Below are 17,795 nucleotides of genomic sequence, written 5' to 3'. Positions count from 1 at the left end.
CCACAAGATACGAAATCAGCAATTTCAAGAAGTCTTTCCTATCCTTAACAACTCTCTGCCTTCTTGGCACTGATAGCCCCAGCTGTCAAAAATTGTCATCAATCCCTTTGTTTTCAGACATTTAAAGAGAAGTTTATCTTTTAGCTCTAGCACCTGCATGAATGAGTCCCTGAGCTCCATTCCTGAGGGCAGATTTTGAGAGTGGCCTACAGAGCCAGCAGAGTCCCCTGGCTGCCCTGAGAGATGAAGAGAGACACAACCACACCCAGAAGACGTGGCCGACAGAAACTCCTGCCATCTTCCTGTGCAGTTTCGGCCTGGCTGTCTTTGCTAGGCACCCTCAAGAAGCTCCAGCCTCAGATTTTAAAAGGTGTGTAACTTTTCTGAACTTAAAGAAGGATCTTTGGCTAAAATGGCCCCCCAAAACCTTTGTTAAACAAGCACAGTATGTAGCCCAGTCCTCTTCTTCTGCCTGGGCACCCCCCAGATCCTGCCCTTCGCAGCAGAAGCAGCCCAAGGTGTTGGGGCCCATGACAAGAGAATCAAAGCTTTTCTCTTGTCAGGTGTGTGTGAGGAGGTACCTTAGTCATCTGTGATTCTTGCCTTGCCAAGCAGATGGCTGGAGACTAAGAATGGAGAAGCTGCCTAGAGGGAGTACAGAGTAAATATTTTAAAGGTCTCTTGGAACAAGGTCAGACATGCTCCTGGGTAAGAACCTTTAGTCATATTTCAAAGAAATGAGGCAGAGCTTCCTGGAAGCCACAGTCTAAACAACTTCAGACATCCAGTTTAACCCGAGAGGTTTGAATTCCTTCCTTTCTCTTATCTTTCTTTCCTTTTCTCTTTTGTTTGCTTTTAGCTCCAGTTTTCCTTTTTTTTTTTTTCCTTATGAGACAGAGTCTCACTGTCACCCAGGCTGGAGTGCAGTGGCGTGATCTTGGCTCACTGCAACCTCCGCTTTCCAGGTTCAAGCGACTCTCCTGCCTCAGCCTCCCAAGTAGCTGGAATTACAGGTGCCCGCCACCAGGGCTGGCTAATTTTTGTGTTTTTAGTAAAGATGGAGTTTCACCGTGTTGGTTAGGCTGGTCTCGAACTCCTGACCTCAGGTGATCCTCCTGCCTCAGCCACCCAAAGTATTGGGATTACAGGCATGAGCCACTGTTCCTGGCCAGTTTTCTTTTTAATCATACATACCATCCCATGCCAAAGTCTAATTCTGTTGACGTGTAATTTCCAGCTCAAAGTCCCATTCTGTGGCTACATTGACATTTTTTGTTTCTTTTCATCACTAACACTGGTAAGGCAGCAGAATGCCAAATATTTGTACCATCTACTTTGCTCACTGTCAGCTAGGTCAGCTAGCACAGAGCTCCAGAGAAGGTGGAATGCCACTTTCTGAGCCTGAAGACTTGCGGAAATGGACCATTTACAATAACTGAGAAGAATTGTAAAGGGAATAAGCTTCATGTACATTAGTGTTATTTAACGCTAAATACCTGTAGCATCTGAAATTACTTTGAATTTGCTTCCTGTACTCTGTGATAAACTACATTCTAAATATCATTTCCTATTACCTGTTCTCTCATCCTTTCCCCCTCTATCTCACTGCTTGTATTTGAATACATTTTCTGTATGCACCCTCTGTATAGTATTAGCCCCAGTACAAATTAGCATTTCTAAGTATCCATACTTCTATATAACATGTGTAAGATAATTTGTCTGGCTGGGTGCAGTGGCTCACACCTGTAATCCCAGAACTTTGGGAGGCTGAGGCAGATGGATCACCTGAGGTCAGGAGTTGGAGACCAGCCTGGCAAACATGGTGAAACCCCGTTTCCACTTAAAAATACAAAAATTAGCCGGGCATGGTGGCAGGCACCTGTAATCCCAGCTACTCAGGAGGCTGAGTCAGGAGAATCACTTGAACCTGGGAGGTGGAGGTTGTGGTGAGCTGAGATCGTGCCATTGCACTCCAGCCTGGGGGACAAGAGTGAGACTCCATCTCAAAAAAAAAAAAAAAGAAAAAATTGTCTGACAGCAAGAAAACGTATGCCTGATACACAGCAGTGAAAAAATGATTTGTCACAGGTACCATAGGATAAAATATGAGACTTAACATCAAATTAGGGTATTTTAGCTCCCTCAAAATCACATTCTATATCAGACAACTTCTTACTTAAATTGATAAGCAACCCAATCCCACTATTTAGAAATATTTTTCATATGCTAAGGAATCTGTTAACTGGCTCTATGATGAAAGTAATGATTTTAGTTAAACTATAAGCAGTGGCAATTATGAGGGTTCAAAATAGTAGCACATTGGAATGATGAAAAGATTCATTTAACATACATTTATTGTGCAACTACAATGTGCCAGCACTGTCTAGACCAGGAAAGGTCAGGGAGACTGACCCTGCTTTGGAGGATCAAGAAGTCTTACAGTTCAGTCAAGCTCTCCAAGAAGAAAGAGAGTTTATAAGATTATCCAGGACAGCAGGATACTTCAGGCAGGGGGAACAGCATGTGCAAAGTCATGGAGGACTGCTCTGGGAAATGCGGCTAGAGTGAAAGGCTGTTATAAAGGAGTGTGGCAGAATATGAAGCTGAAGAAGTAGGTAGAGGCCAGCTCACGCAAGCCTTATAGGTTGGGGTGCACACGTTATAGGTTGGGCTGTCATCACATTTGCCATTTCTTCTAACTGCTAAAAGAGTTTTGATTTTGTTCAGGTGGCAGAGTGCCCAGGACAGAGTATAAATTGCAAGTGGCCTAAGCCAATTGTCTTAGTTTGTTCTGTGCTGCTATAACAGAATGTCAGAGATTGAGTAGTTTATAAAGAAAAGGAATTTATTTCTTACAGGCCTGGAGATGGGAAAGTCCAAGATTGAGGGACCAGCATCTTGAAATGACCTTCTTACTCCATCATCCTGTGGCAGAAGGCTGAAGGGCAAGAGAGGGTGAGAGAGAGAGCGAGAAAGGGGGCTGAACTCATCTTCTTACAGGGAACCCACTCCCAAGGTAATGAACCCATTCCCAAGAATAAGGGAATGCTTATAATGCTTATAAGATAAGCCATTCCCAAGCATTAATCTATTCTTGATACTAATAGTGCCCCCATGACCCAAACACCTTCCATTAGGCCACACCTCCCAGCACCACCACATTAAGGATCAGGTTTTCAACACAAGAACTTTGGAGGGCCCAGTCAAACTATAGCACCAATCATAGCAATCCCCTTTACTTTTGATGATAATGCATGGTTTAGGGCTGCATATGGCATTCAATTCTGGCCTAAAATATAAGAAGTCTGGAGGAAGTCATCAAGGAAAGAATTTCCTCCCTGATTAAAAACAGAAGAATTCTGTAACAGAAGCTCTTCCTTTGCTCCTCCCCTTCCTTTGTGATCTAGATGCTGTCATATGAGGATGCAATATCTAGAGTTACAGTAGCCATCTTACCACCATAGTGAGAATGAGAAGCCTGAGGATGCAAACCTCACCCTAAGGATGAAAGAGAAAGGACACGCCAGACACAGTGGCTCCTGCCTCTAATCCCAGCACTTTGGGAGGCTGAGGTGGGCAGATCACTTGAGGTCAGGGGTTCAAGAACAGCCTGGCCAACATGGTGAAACCCTGTCTTCTACTAAAAACACAAAAATTAGCCAGGCGTGGTGGTGCGTGCTTGTAATCCCAGCTACTCAGGAGTCTGAAGCAGGAAAATCACTCGACTCAGGAGTCTGAGGCAGAGGTTGTGGTGAGCTGAGATTGTGCCACTATACTCCAGCCTGAGCGAACGAGCGAGACTCTGTCTCAAAAAAAAAAAAAAAAAAAAGAGAGAAAGGACAGAAAACATTTGGGTCTTCAACAATATCACCAAAACAAGTTTAAGATTGCCTATATTAGAATGCTTAACCAAGAAAATAATAAATGTCTTTATAGTTAAAGTCACCATCAGTTGTGCTTGCAGTCACATTTGTTATAACTGCTGTCATTCCAAGGATGGAACTTACCATGAAGAGGAATGGGAGCTGTGTAAAGGTTTAGGTGGGGGAATGAGTTGTCAGATTTGTGCTTAGAAATTATTACACTGGCTACTATGTGCAGAATGGACTGGCAATGGATAAACCAAGGAAAGAGACCAGTTTTGAAGTTACTGCAACTGTCCAAGAGATTAGGTAGAACCTCAGCAAAAATAGAAGCAATGATCATTGGAAAGGAGGAGATAAGCCTGAGAGCTATTTTAAGTCAAAATAATGTAAGTTAGTGACTCAGTGGATGTGAGAGTGGGGAAGCTAGGATAATCAAGGATTGCTTGGGCTTCTGGTTTGGCTGGGAGGAGATCTGAGTCTAATTCTGGCTTTGCCACAAGCTAGTTGAGCAATTCTAGGCTGGTTTCCTCATTTCTAGTGGGTCAGATTAAAAATATGATAGCAGGGGCCGGGCGCGGTGGCTCACGCCTGTAATCCCAGCACTTTGGGAGGCCAAGGTGGGCGGATCATGAGGTCAGGAGATCGAGACCATCCTGGTTGACATGGTGAAACCTCGTCTCTACTAAAAATATAAAAAATTAGCCGGGCGTGGTGGCGGGCACCTGTAGTCCCAGCTACTCGGGAGGCTGAGGCAGGAGAATGGCGTGAACCAGGGAGGCAGAGCTTGCAGTGAGCAGAGATCACACCACTGCACTCCAGCCCTGGCAACAGGGAGAGACTCCGTCTCAAAAAAAAAAAAAAATGATAGCAGATTGACCTCATCTCCCCTGACTCCTCCAATGCCCAGGAACTCTTTATATATATATAGAGAGAGATGGGGTCTCATTATGTTGCCCTAGACTGGTCTCGAACTTCTGGGATCAAGCAATCCTCCTGCCTAGGCCTCCAAACTTCCTGGGATTATAGGTGTGAGCCACCGTGCCTGGCTAGGAGCTCTTTTTTGCTGAGAGTACTAAAAGAGGTTAGGCCACTCTGGGGAAGGAAAAACCCCTCTTCCTCTACTGTATTTATTTGTGCAGAGTTGTTTGGTAGGTAACGTTAAGCTTTTGTCTACCTTTCAGCTTAGACTAACAGCAATTTGTAACGATTTGAGAAGTGGAGCAAAGGGCTCAATGATGCATGGGTGATGACCAAGTATGTGAATTAAAACCAGCAAACCGTCATTTCCCACATACACTCAAGGGTTATTGTTTTTTTTTTTTTTCTGAAAGCGAGTCTCACTCTGTTGTCCAGGCCAAAAGGCAGTGGCAAGATCATGATCATAGCTCACTGCAGCCTCCAACTCCTGGGCTCAAGCAATCCTCCTGCCTCAGCTTCCTGAAGAGCTAGGACTACAGGTGTGTACCAAGTTAAAATTTTTATTTTTATTTTGTAGAGAGAGGATCTCACTATGTTGCCCAGGCTAGTCTTGACCTCCTGACCTCAAATGGCCCTCCTGCCTCAGCCTTTCGAAGTGCTGGGGTTACAGGCACAAGCCTCCGTGCCCAGCCAGGAGTTAATTTTTTTTTTTTTGAGATGGAGTCTCTCTGTTGTGATTCTCCTGCCTCAGCCTCTCGAGTAGCTGGGATGATAGGCACGCACCACCACGCCTGGCTAATTTTTGCATTTTTAGTAGAGACAGGGTTTCACCATGTTGGCTAAGCTGGTCTCAAACCCTTGACCTCAGGTGATCCACCTACCTTGGCCTCCCAAAGTGCTGGGATTACAGGCATGAGCCTCCATGCCTGGCCGAGTTATTCTTCATTAAAGTTATTGTAAAAGCCTTGTCCACATCTCCTTGGATTTGCTACTGGGCATGAGGGTCTTTCCCCTCAGCAGTTTCTTCATCACCTAGACCTGCCAGCCTAGAAGGGCAGCCATGTGCAATGACAAATACTCATTCCTTTTCTTCTGAGGGTAAGACAAAACAGAACAGGTAAAAGTGGTGTGCTCACCCTGGGGGAATGAGGCAAACCAGGCAAAAGGCCCAGAGACTGTTGCCAGGATACCGGGTTGCTGGGTAGCAGAGGTCACAGAGCCATGGAAAGGGTTTCACAAATGACTAATTAGTTTTGTTTTATTTGTCCTTATAGAAAGATTGCCTCGCCAAACTCACTACACTTCAAGTAATTTTTCTCTCCCATTTCTACACCACATTTTATATTAATTTCTCACATTATCTCCTTCGATGGGCAGAAGGGCTGAGGGATGCAAGTCCAGACCGTTCCCTCTCTTCAGCATAGCTCCGCAGGGTCATCCAAGCTCCAGAACTCCCCATGGGAGCAGCCGAGGCCTCTGCTGCCACAGCATCATTCGTCTCCCTTTTTCAATCCGCTTTCGCCCACACCTTTAGAGGTGTTGTTTCTGGTAGCACTTCCCAGTACAATTCCTGAGCAGTAGTTAAAGTGATAAAAACAGATTTCATTCAGGAACTATCGTAATAGGGAGAAAGAGGCCTCAGTATAGAACAGGGCTCAGTTTTGAACACAACAAGTACAAGTGTGAATTTATAGGCCAGGACCAGGGTCAGGGTTCAGGGGGTGAAAAATCACTAAGATGAAAACTCAGGGGTAAGGGAATCTGGCTATACGTACTCAACAAGATTCTTGCTGAAGGCTGACAAGGGTGATCAGATACTACCTAGGAGATGGTGGGGGATGAGGAATTTGATTTGATATCGAGGGTGATCAGATAAAGAGAGCAGTAGATTCTCTCTGAACTGAATTAACAGGATTCTTGCTAAACTGGGTGATGTGACTCTGACAAGAAAGGACACTGAAGCCCAAGGTCAAAGCCTGGTTGAGGAAAGGGGTTAGAGAAGCCTTACTAAAGTTTAGTCAAGAAGAGAATATTTGTCACATGTATGTTTCTTGAAACTGACCTATGATGCCAACATAGAAACATTGGTCAACTCTATTTTACTAGGCACGAAAATGTGTGCACATGCGTGCATGCATACACACAATTCTATCTATTGTTGTTATTTTATTATTTTAAAAAGATACTTTAAGTCCAATAAAGAAAGAATCACAATCTCAAAATAAATGTAAATGCTTTGATTAAATAAGCATAGTTTAAAAACAAAATCACTGATTAAAGATTTCTTAGGACACAAAAAGCATGAAACATAAAAGAAACATTTGATAAATTGGACTTTATCAAAATTTAAAACTCTACTCATTGAATGTCATTCAAAGACAAGCTACAGATTAAGAGGAAACTATATGACAAAAATATATCTGATAAAGGACTTGTATCTAGAATATATAAAGCACTCTCACAAAACAATAAGAATATAAACAGTCCAATTTGTTTTTTTTTTTTTTTTTTTTGAGACGGAGTCTCGCTCTGTCGCCCGGGCTGGAGTGCAGTGGCCGGATCTCAGCTCACTGCAAGCTCCGCCTCCCGGGTTTATGCCATTCTCCTGCCTCAGCCTCCCGAGTAGCTGGGACTACAGGCGCCTGCCACCGCGCCCAGCTAATTTTTTGTATTTTTTAGTAGAGACGGGGTTTCACCGTGTTAGCCAGGATGGTCTCGATCTCCTGACCTCGTGATCCGCCCGTCTCGGCCTCCCAAAGTGCTGGGATTACAGGCTTGAGCCACCGCGCCCGGCAAACAGTCCAATTTGTTAAATGAGCAAAAGATCCCTTCATTAAAGAAGAGACATGGGTGGCAAATAAGGCCATAAAAATATGCTAAACATCATTAATTATTAAGGAAATGCAAATTAAAATCACAATGAAACATTGCTACACACCCATTAAAAGGGCAAAACAAACAAACATTGATAATCCGAGTACTGACACAGACGTGGAGTAACTTGAATTGTCATACATTACTGATAGGAATACAAAATGGCACAGCAACATTGGAAAAGAGTTTGGCAGTTTTTTTATAAGATTAAACATACATTTGCCATATGACCCAGCAATCCCACTCCTTACTATTTACCCAAGAGAAATAAAAACATATGTCCACACAAAGACCTGTACACAAATGTTTATAGCAGCCATTCTTACATTGCTATAAAAAACAAACAAACAAACAAAAAACTTGAGACTGGGTAATTTATAAAGTAAAAAGGTTAAACTGGCTCATGGTTCTACAGGCTGTACAAGTATAGTGCTGGCATCTGCTTGGCTTCCGGGGAGGCCTCAGGGAGCTTTTATTCACCGCAGAAGACAAAGGGGGAGCCTGCATCTCACATGGCAAGAATGGGAGCAAGATGTGTTGGCTGGTGGGGAGGTGCCACACTTTACAACAACTAGATCTCATGAAAACTCACTCAGTGTCTCAAGAACAGCATCAAGCCAGGAGGGATCTACCCCCATGACCCAAACAGCCCCCAGCAGGCCCCACCTCCAACATTGGGGATTACATTTCAACATGAGATTTGGGGGGCCGGCTGTGGTGGGTGGCTCACACTTGTAATCCCAGCCCTTTAGAAGGCTGAAGAGGGAGGATTGTTTGAGGCCAGGAGTTCAAGACCAGCCTGGGCAACACAGCAAGACTCCTGTCTCTATCAAAAATTATATACAAAAAAATGTAGCTGGGCATCGTGGCACACACCTGTAGTCCTAACTGCTGGTGGGGGGCCGAGGTGGGAGAATTGCCTGAGGCCAGGAGCTGGAGGCTGCAGTGAGCTAGGATTGTGCCACTGTACTCTAGCCCAGACAACAGAGTGAGACCTTATCTCTAAAAACAAAACAAGCAAACAAAAACCACCTCAATGCATTATCATTATTCTTATTCATTTACTAATTTTGTTGATTATGCCACAGACTAGGGAAAACCTCATCACTTACAACTCTGGCCTGTGGCCAGGAAGGGAATGAGGGAGAGCAGGCAGGGGCTACAGGACTAAAGGAGGGTTTTCCTAAACAGGTGGAGTCTGGAGCATGTGTTTAGGTGAAGGGAATGAGTTAATTTTGAGGAGAGAGACCAAAGTTACTGGAAAGAGAGGAGAGTTGACTGACAGATAAGAACGCTAATCAGAATTCTTGGTGGCAAACAACAGAAACCCAATTCAAACAACCTTAAGCCAAAAGAGAAATTTTTGGCTCACGTAACTGAAAACTCCAAGGCTTTAAAAACAATGTTGTCAGTGCTCTATCTCTGTACTTCTTGGCATTAGCCTCTCCTTGGCTTTGTTCTCAGGCAGACTCACCCTGTATGAGATGGTCAGGCTTATATTAGGCAGATAGGTGCAATCCCAAAGAAAATAATGCAACTGACTCTGCCCACCAGAGCCCATATCCACCTTGGAAACAGACTCTAATTGGCCTTGTTTGGGACATGGGCCAACCCATGCTATGTAGGCAAAGTCATATTATTGGCAGCCCAAAGCACATGGAAAGGGGAAGCGGGAATTAGAAAAGGAAGGAATGCCCTGAAGGCAGAAAAAAGTGACAGTAGGTGTTTGTCACAGACCTACAGATTTGGGAGAGGATGAAATTCAAAGTAGAAATTCAAAGGGAAATTCAAAGGTCAAATTCTAGGGGATTACTTTTATGACAGTTAATGTTTTTTCAACTTGACTGAGTTAAGAGTTGGCCAGGTACCTGGTAAAAACGGAATTTCTGGGTGTGTCTGTGAGGACAGTTCTGGAATAGATCAGCATTTCAATTGGTGGATCCTCTCCCACCAGTGTGTGCAGGCACCATCCAACCCTTTGAGGCCCAAATAGAACAAAAAGGTGGAAGAAGGGTGCATTTACTCTCTCTCTTCTTGAGCTGGGACATCCATCTTCTCGTGCTTTTGGACATCAGTGCTCCTGGTTCTCAGGCCTTTGAAATCTAGCACTTACAGCAGTGGTCCCCCAGGTTCTCTAGCCTTTAGCCTTGGACTAGGGAGGCCTTCAGACCCAGAATGAATTGAATTAGACCTGCTTCTCCAGCTTGCAAACAGCAGATTGTGGAACTTCTCGTCCTCCAGAATTGTGTAAGCTAATTCTCATAACATATATATATAATTTTTGGAATTTATATATATAACATATATAATTTTGGAATTTATATATAATATATAAATTTTTGGAATATATACATATATATGTATATATATCCTATTGGTTCTGTTTCTTTGGCAAATTCTAATATACCTTCTCATGATCTCATTAGAACAGAGATGGGAATGAGATAATGTAACTGTAGTAAGTTTGCTGCCCGCTGTGCACAGCAAGTCAGTACACTGAGACACTGAGTTGCAGCACAGAAAGAGGTTTAATCATAAGGCCACTGAACAAGGAGAGAGGAGGAAACCTCAAATCCATCTCCTCAGGGAGTTTAGGGCTAGGGTTTTTAAGGGTTTTGGAGTGGGCTGAAGTGTCATCGTTAACCGGTCCAAGAGTGCAGGATGAAGTCTTGGGATAGGGAGATGAAGAAACTCTATTCTCATGCTGAACTGATTCCTCCGTGAGAGCCTCTAAACTGGTTGTTAGCTGTTCTGGAATTTAGGATCTACTTAAACAACTCTTAAATGAAAGCCTTATGATTCTGATGTCAGAAATTCTATCTATTGGCATAATGGGGACACAAATGGTTAGTATCTAGTGTTACGTGACTTTCAGTTACAAGTAAGTGAGTCAACATGCAGCCTGATTAATGCTTAATTATAACTGTATTTCTGTCCAGAATTCTTGTTAACGCTGGAAGGATGGCTTCAGTAAGGATGGATGAAATGTAGAAAGGTGGGGTGGTTTTACTGGGGAGAGGTGAATGTGGTCAGGAAAATGAGGTCATGCAGGGCTGGCAGTCCTCACTGTCTCTATCAAGTAAGAGAGAAGGTCATTTTCTGAGAGTGAATGGGGGAAAGTAGAAGTAGGGGACTTGAAAGAGTGGTGAAAGGCTTAGAAAGGGGAGTGTTGGGGAAGGGACATATAGGGGAGAAATAAAAGGATTGCTAGAGGGCACTGAGGTTGAGGTTGTTATTTGTCTAAGTAGGAACACATAAGGAGGTGTGAACGTTGGATTTAGTTTCCATGTGGTCTTTGACATGTCACGGCACTGAGGTTGGTGATGAAACATTCTACCCATTGCTCAAGGCAAAGGTAAAATATATTCTCCACCAGATTGTATCCCTGTCTCACACTCTTCCAAGCTTCATGGCATTTGGGGCCACTCTTATAGCCCTTATCATGTTTACACAGTACTAAAGTATCCTGCCAGCCGCACCGATCAGGTTCCTGAATTTGGAGACTGATTTTGAATGGTGAGTCCAAGTACTGATGACTGGAGGTTCTTGAGTTTTATAAAGCAAGTAGTGAAAGTTGGGGTGGAGATGGATTTATTCTAAAATGTATCTGAATCTATTTAGTTCTTGGGTTTAGGTAGCAAAAATTTTAAGACTGAATTAGATTAGTGAGGATAATGTGTGTGTGTGTGTATTAACTTGCCTGCAGTATTGTGCTCTCTTGAAGGTAGACCTCTCGTCTGACTAATCAACATGTTTCCACAGGTCCCAATGTGGTGCTTTCCATGTGGTGGGTGCTAAATATTTATTGAATGAATAAATAAAAACTTCCAGGCTGGGCACAGTGGCTCACATCTGTAATCTCAGCACTTTGGGAAGCTGAGGCAGGAGGATTGCTTGAGCCCTCAAGAACTGCCTGGGCAACACAGCAACTCCTACTAAAAAAATAATAATAATAATAAAAAGCTAGTTGGGGTGGTGGACACCTGTAATCCCAGATACTTGGGAGACTGAGGCAGGAAGATCATTTGAGCCTAGGAATTTGAGCTTGAAGTGGGCTATGATCATGCCATTGCACTCCAACCTGGGTGATAGACTCGGGAAGGGAAGGGAAGGGAAGGGAGGGGAAGGGGAAGGGGAAGGGGAAGGGGAAGAGGAAGGGGAAGAGGAAGGGGAAGGGAGAGAAAGAAAAGAAAAGAAAAGGAAAGAAAAGAAAAGAAAAGAAAAAGCTCCCAGGTTTCCTTTTCCCACTTTTCCTTGTTCCTACTAAACTTTACTCTCCCATTAAGATAATTTAAGATGAAACCAAATGAAAAATTTTAAAGAACTGTTCTTGTAACTGGGACTGCTTCCAAGTGCAATTATAATCACGTGCTTTTCATTTTCCTTTTCCGCCCCTCCTATCAGAGAAAACCTGAATCAATTTCAAGAGATGAATTCCACTGCTTGTGTAAAATGTTCTGGCTTGTAGTCAAATGCACATTGCAGGAGTATATAAAAATGACTTTGTTTTCCACACAAGTGAATTCATTTAGGCAGTACCCAGTTTCTATTTCTTATTACCTGTTGGGAGGGCAGAGCATTAGGAAGTTTAAAAGGTGACATTTTTGTACGAAAACTGCTGAATAAGGGATACCTGAGTGGTAAACAACTGGTTGAACCACTTTTGTGTTTCTGAGATAAGGAAGCACATTGTTTATTGTACCTGAAACCTGTTTCCAGTACGAGGATTATACTTGCCTTGCTTCGGAAGGAACAATAATAGCATGCAACCTTGAACTTGCACATACAGTCCTGCTTCTTGTTCTTCATTTGTAACTGTATCCTTAGACAAGGCTGAATCTCCTTGGCTCTAACAAAAAGATTAAAAGGTTCTGATAATGTCTGAAACATCTTAGTTTCTGCATGTTTATGTGTCAATTAGGCATTAACACAGAGCTGTGTTTAACAAATATTCATTAAAGGAGTGGAGGAGTAAAGAAACAGACTCCACTGGTAGAGAACAATGAAAACACTTTTCCAGGAGGAGGCAAAGACTTTAGACTCTATCTTGCCCAAGCCGGAGTGCATTGGTGCAATCATGGCTCCCCAGAGTCTTGAATTCCTGGGCTCAAGCAATCCTCCGACTACAGGCACACACCACTAATTTTTAAATATTTTTTGTAGAGATGGGGGTCTCACTATGTTGCCCAGGCTGGTCTCAAACTACTGGGCACAGTGACCCTCCCACCTTTGCCTCCCAAAGTGCTGAGATTACAAACATGAGCCACTGTGCTCAGCCTACACTCTTTTTTTTTTTTTTTTTTTTTTTTTTTTTTTTTGAGATGGAGTTGTAGTCTTGTTGCACAGGCTGGAGTGCAATGGTGCAATCTCAGCTCACTGCAAACTCCACCTCATGGGTTCAAATGATTCTCCTGCTTCAGCCTCCCAAGTAGCTGAGACTACAGGCATGTGCCACCATGTCCAGCTAATTTTGTATTTTCAGTAGAGATGGGGTTTCACCATGTTGGTCAGGCTGGTCTTGAGCTCTTGACCTCAGGTGATTCACCTGCCTTAGCCTTCCAGAGTGCTGGGATTACAGGTGTGAGCCCCCATGCCTGGATAAGACTCTGTTTTTTGTAAGTACCCTAGAAATGTGTTCATAGAGTCAAGAATCTGGAGGAAAAGAAGAAATACACACCTCTGAAAATAGACTTAGGATGAAGGTTAATCAACTCCAAAGTGGGTGCATCCATATTTCAATTCAAAACAGCCATAAATGTTATTTGTCTAAGTAGGAACACACAAGGAGGCACAAATATTGGATTTAATTTCCATTTGTACTATTAGCGCTGTGGTCTTTGACATGTCATGCAATTCTTCTGAGCCTGTTTCCCCATATAAATGACATATAAGCATGTGTAGGATTGAGCCTGGCATATTTATTTACTCAACAAATATTCATGTGCCAGGCATATAAGATAAAAAACCAAAAAAAAAGACAAGATCCCACCCTTTGAAGAGTTTGTAGTATAGTGGGAAAAATATACAAATACATGAGTACTGAGATAAGTATGGATGGTGTATTAGGGCAGTAAAAGGAAGAATGCCTAAATTGGACTGGGGAACCCAGGAAATCTTCCTTGGGGACGCAGTGCTGCTCACACTGAGATTTAAAGAAGTAGGAATTAGATAAAAATGGGAAGGTCATTTCAGACTGAATGGGCAGCTGTGCAGAGGCAGAGTGGCATGCATCAGCTGACTCTTTAGGGAACTGTTACCCATAGTTCAGCACCACTGGACTGGATCAAAGGTTGTGTGGTGGGGAGAGGTAGCATATGGAGCAGGAGAGGCAGGCAGAGGCCAGATCTTGACGAGCCTCGGGTGCTATGCTTACACAGAGTGAACTTCACCACCAAAGGTACAGGGAAACCCAGGAGTTTGAAGGAGGGGTAGGTGAAAATTAGGTTTCTCTTCACCAAGAGCACTCTGGACACAAGGCAGGGAAAGGACTATAGTGGGGACAACTTGCAGGTAGGAGGTCCAGTTTAACGCCCCTATAGTAATCCAGACCGGTAAAAAAAATGAGTCTCAGTTAAAGTCACGGGGATGAGGAGGAGGAGGTTTGCAGGGATGGCACTCTCGGGGCAGGGGGAGAGGACAGGCAGTGAAGGCAGTGAAAAAGTCTAAGATGATTCTCATCCAAGTAGATGAATGACATTACCATTCACTGAGGTGGTGATTACAGGAGGAGGAGCAAGTCTGGGATGGGAGTAGGTGGGGAAGCACGGTGCTTTCCCTTTCAGGCTGGTTTGCTTTCGCTGTCTGTGAGTCATCTGTGTAGAGGTGTCCAGGAGACAATTGACTATATGGGTGTGCACTAGAAGCATAGATTGGAAATAGTCACCAAGGCTGCTAGTTGTCCCCTAATATTAGTTTATTCTTATTTCATGGTAATAGGATTCCTTCCCTCCCTTCCCTTTTTTGTGGGGAGCAGGGTGCATGGCCATCTGGAATAAAAACTACATTTCCCTGCTTCACCTGCAACTGAGTATGGTACTGTGACTAAGACATGTATGATTAAGGCTGAGTCTGGTCACATGACTAGGACAATGAGAAGTTCTGAAAACCTTACTTAAGATTCAGCCCACGTGTACCCTGCGCCCCTTCATCTGCCTCTGTCCCTTCTGCCATTTTCCTTCCTGGAAGATAAATGCTGCCATCTTGGACAACACAGATGAGACCACTCAAAGAAGACAAGAGAGAAGGGTCCTGGGCAGGGCCATCACATTGCTGTACTCTGGGAGGAACCACTCAGGCTGTCTACGGGAACCACGCTTCCTAGAGCTGCTCAGCACTCAGCCTCTGAGGCTGTAAAGAGAGGCCCAGAGAGAGGATCTCAGACCTCACGGAGCTTCTGGACTGTTTACTCAGACATTATGTGAGAAAGAAAAAGACATTCTCAAACTTAGCTTTTACTTAAGCTTTTAAGCTCCCAGCATTTTAGTTTCCTTTTCCTCTTGCAGCCACATGTAATCCTAAATCACACAGGGAGTCACCAACCTATGGGAGGAAGTTGAAACCACAGTAAAAGATCAGGTCAGCCAAGGACCTTGTAGAGTGAGAGGGCAAAAGATGATGACAGAGGCTAGGGGCAGGCACTTGAAGTGTCCCTCACACTCTTTCCTTCGGCCATTGGGAAGTATTCCTTTAGCATTTGCTCATTTCCTTCACACCCTGCCTCTGGAATGAGAATGTCTTCTCTACTCACCCCGCTGTTAAACCATCACCATTATGTCACAGGCTTCTTCGGTCTAACCTTATAGAATCACGGTTGGCTATGGGGTGAGAAAAGCAACAGCAATGAGTTCTATGGCTTTCTTGAGATATCATTTACATACCAAATAATTCACCCATTCAAGTGCATGATTCAATGTTTTTGACTATTTTCATGGAGTTATTCAGCCATCACCACAATCTAATTTTAGAACATTTTTGCCTGCAAAAAGAAATGACATTCAGTTATTCACCAGCAGCCACTCCCCATTCCACAGTAATGATTTTTAACTATGCCATTGTTGGTTCCTTCTAAATCAGAACTAAACCAACTAGTGAAATCAATTGCCTTAGGTGTAGAAAAGCAGAGAATGATAAAGCTGAGGAGACGGAGGTTCCAACAGGCTAAGTTACCTGCCCAAGGGGACCCAGAGAGTGGCAGAACCAGGTACCCTGGATTTCCCTCCAACACCCTTTCACTTTCTGAATGGGAATTCCATAAGTACTTTTTGAATGAAAGTTACAGGGTACCATGGTAGAATAATTATCTTTTTTTCTTTTTAATTTTTCATTTAGAAATCATTTCAAACTTACAAAAATGTTCCAAGAATGCTACAACAAACTCCCATATGCCCTTTACCTCAATTCCTTAATTGTTAACATTTTATCACATTTGTCTTTTAATCTTTCTGTGTATTTTTATACATTACTATGCTGGACAATTTGAGAGGCAGGTGCAGACATAATGTCTCATTATCTAATACCTTAGTGTGCATTTCCTAAAAGCAGGACATTCTCCTACATAACTAAGTAGAAACATCAATACAATGTTACCACTTATTCACAAATAAACTTCCAATTTTACCATCTGTCCTGATAATATCCTTTATGGGTCCAGAATGCAGTTAAGGATTGGTTGTTGGAAGCAATTAATTTGGAACAGTTTCTCAGCCTTTCCTTGTCCTGCATGCCTTTGACATTTTCAAAGGTTCAGTCAGTTATCTGTAGAATACTCCTCAGTTCAGGTTTGTTTGATACTGCCTCATGATTAGCTCTAGGTCATGCATTTTTGGCAGGAACACCACAGAGTAATGCTTTGTTCTCAGTCTATCATGTCAAGGGTACATGATGTCCATTTGTCTCATTACTGGTGATGTTAAATTAAAAAGGAGTAGTAAGAGTTAACAAGTATTTTGTTAGAAGATACTGTGAGATGATGTAAAGATCCCGTTTCTCATCAAACTGTCATCCACTAGTTTTTGCATCCATTGATGATTCTTGTCCAAATTAATTTCCATTCTGATGGTTGCCAAATGGTGATATTCTAATTCCATTTCTCTTTCTTTCTTCTCTCTCTCTCTCTCTCTCTCTCTCTCTCTCTGCTTCCTTGTTTTTGAGACAGGATCTCATTCTGTTGCTCAGGCTGGAGTGCAGTGGCACAATCACAGCTCACTGAAACCTGAACACCCTGGGTTCAAGCAATCCTCCCACCTCAGTCTCCTGAATAGCTAGGACTACAGGCACATACTACCATGCCTGGCTAATTTTTGTAATTTTTATGTTTGCTTATTTGCTCAATTCCCCTGTAACCAACCTCCTGATCATACTAGCTAAATCTACTCAGCCCTGTTGCTGCCAACCACACCAGCTTTAGGGGATGAATCCCATCAGCCCTAGGAAAGGGGAAGGGCAAAGAAACCTTTTAATAAAAAAAGAGGCACAATATGATTTTATTAGAGAAGTAGAAATGTCAGTGTTGAAGATAAACCTTTCTTCCGTTAAGCTCAAAGCACCTTCATTTGTGATTGCACATTTGTTATGCTCAGAGACATGTCCTTAAGTCCCAGAAATGAGAGAATGACTTTTATAATCCAACATCCTCAAGAGCTTCCCTCTTAAAGGCTTCCAGATGACAGTGATAGGTTCAGAAGTTCCCTGACACAGCACACATAAACACATTTCATGCTGCATTTTCTCGTCCTTAAAAAAATGTGCATTGCCAGACATGCTGAATCTCAAATTGCTTATAGACATAGGATTTTTTCAGTTGGATGAACACCTTTATGCTTAAGAACCCTAGAAGACCCTGGGGGGGAGCAATTTCAACATCCATACAGAGACAATCACAGAAGATTTTGCCCCTCACTAACTCTCTGTCTCTGATATTGTTAATGGGAGGAAGGGTGGAGTTCAGCAGTGCCATTTATATTATCCTAGACAAACACTGGATTTATATTTCTATTGTGTAGCATCATTGTCTAACACCTAACATGGTTTTCCTGTAGGAAAGTCGAGATGGGGTGGTGAAGGCTTGGGTGGCAAGCAGAGGGAAATCAATGGATTCAATGCATTCGGGTGCCTCTTCTGGACAAAGTTCTGCTTGCT

The sequence above is a fragment of the Colobus angolensis genome, unplaced genomic scaffold (assembly GCF_000951035.1).
Source record: "Colobus angolensis palliatus isolate OR3802 unplaced genomic scaffold, Cang.pa_1.0 Scaffold315, whole genome shotgun sequence".
NCBI lineage: Eukaryota > Metazoa > Chordata > Mammalia > Primates > Cercopithecidae > Colobus > Colobus angolensis.
Note: the sequence above shows the minus strand (reverse complement) of the source record.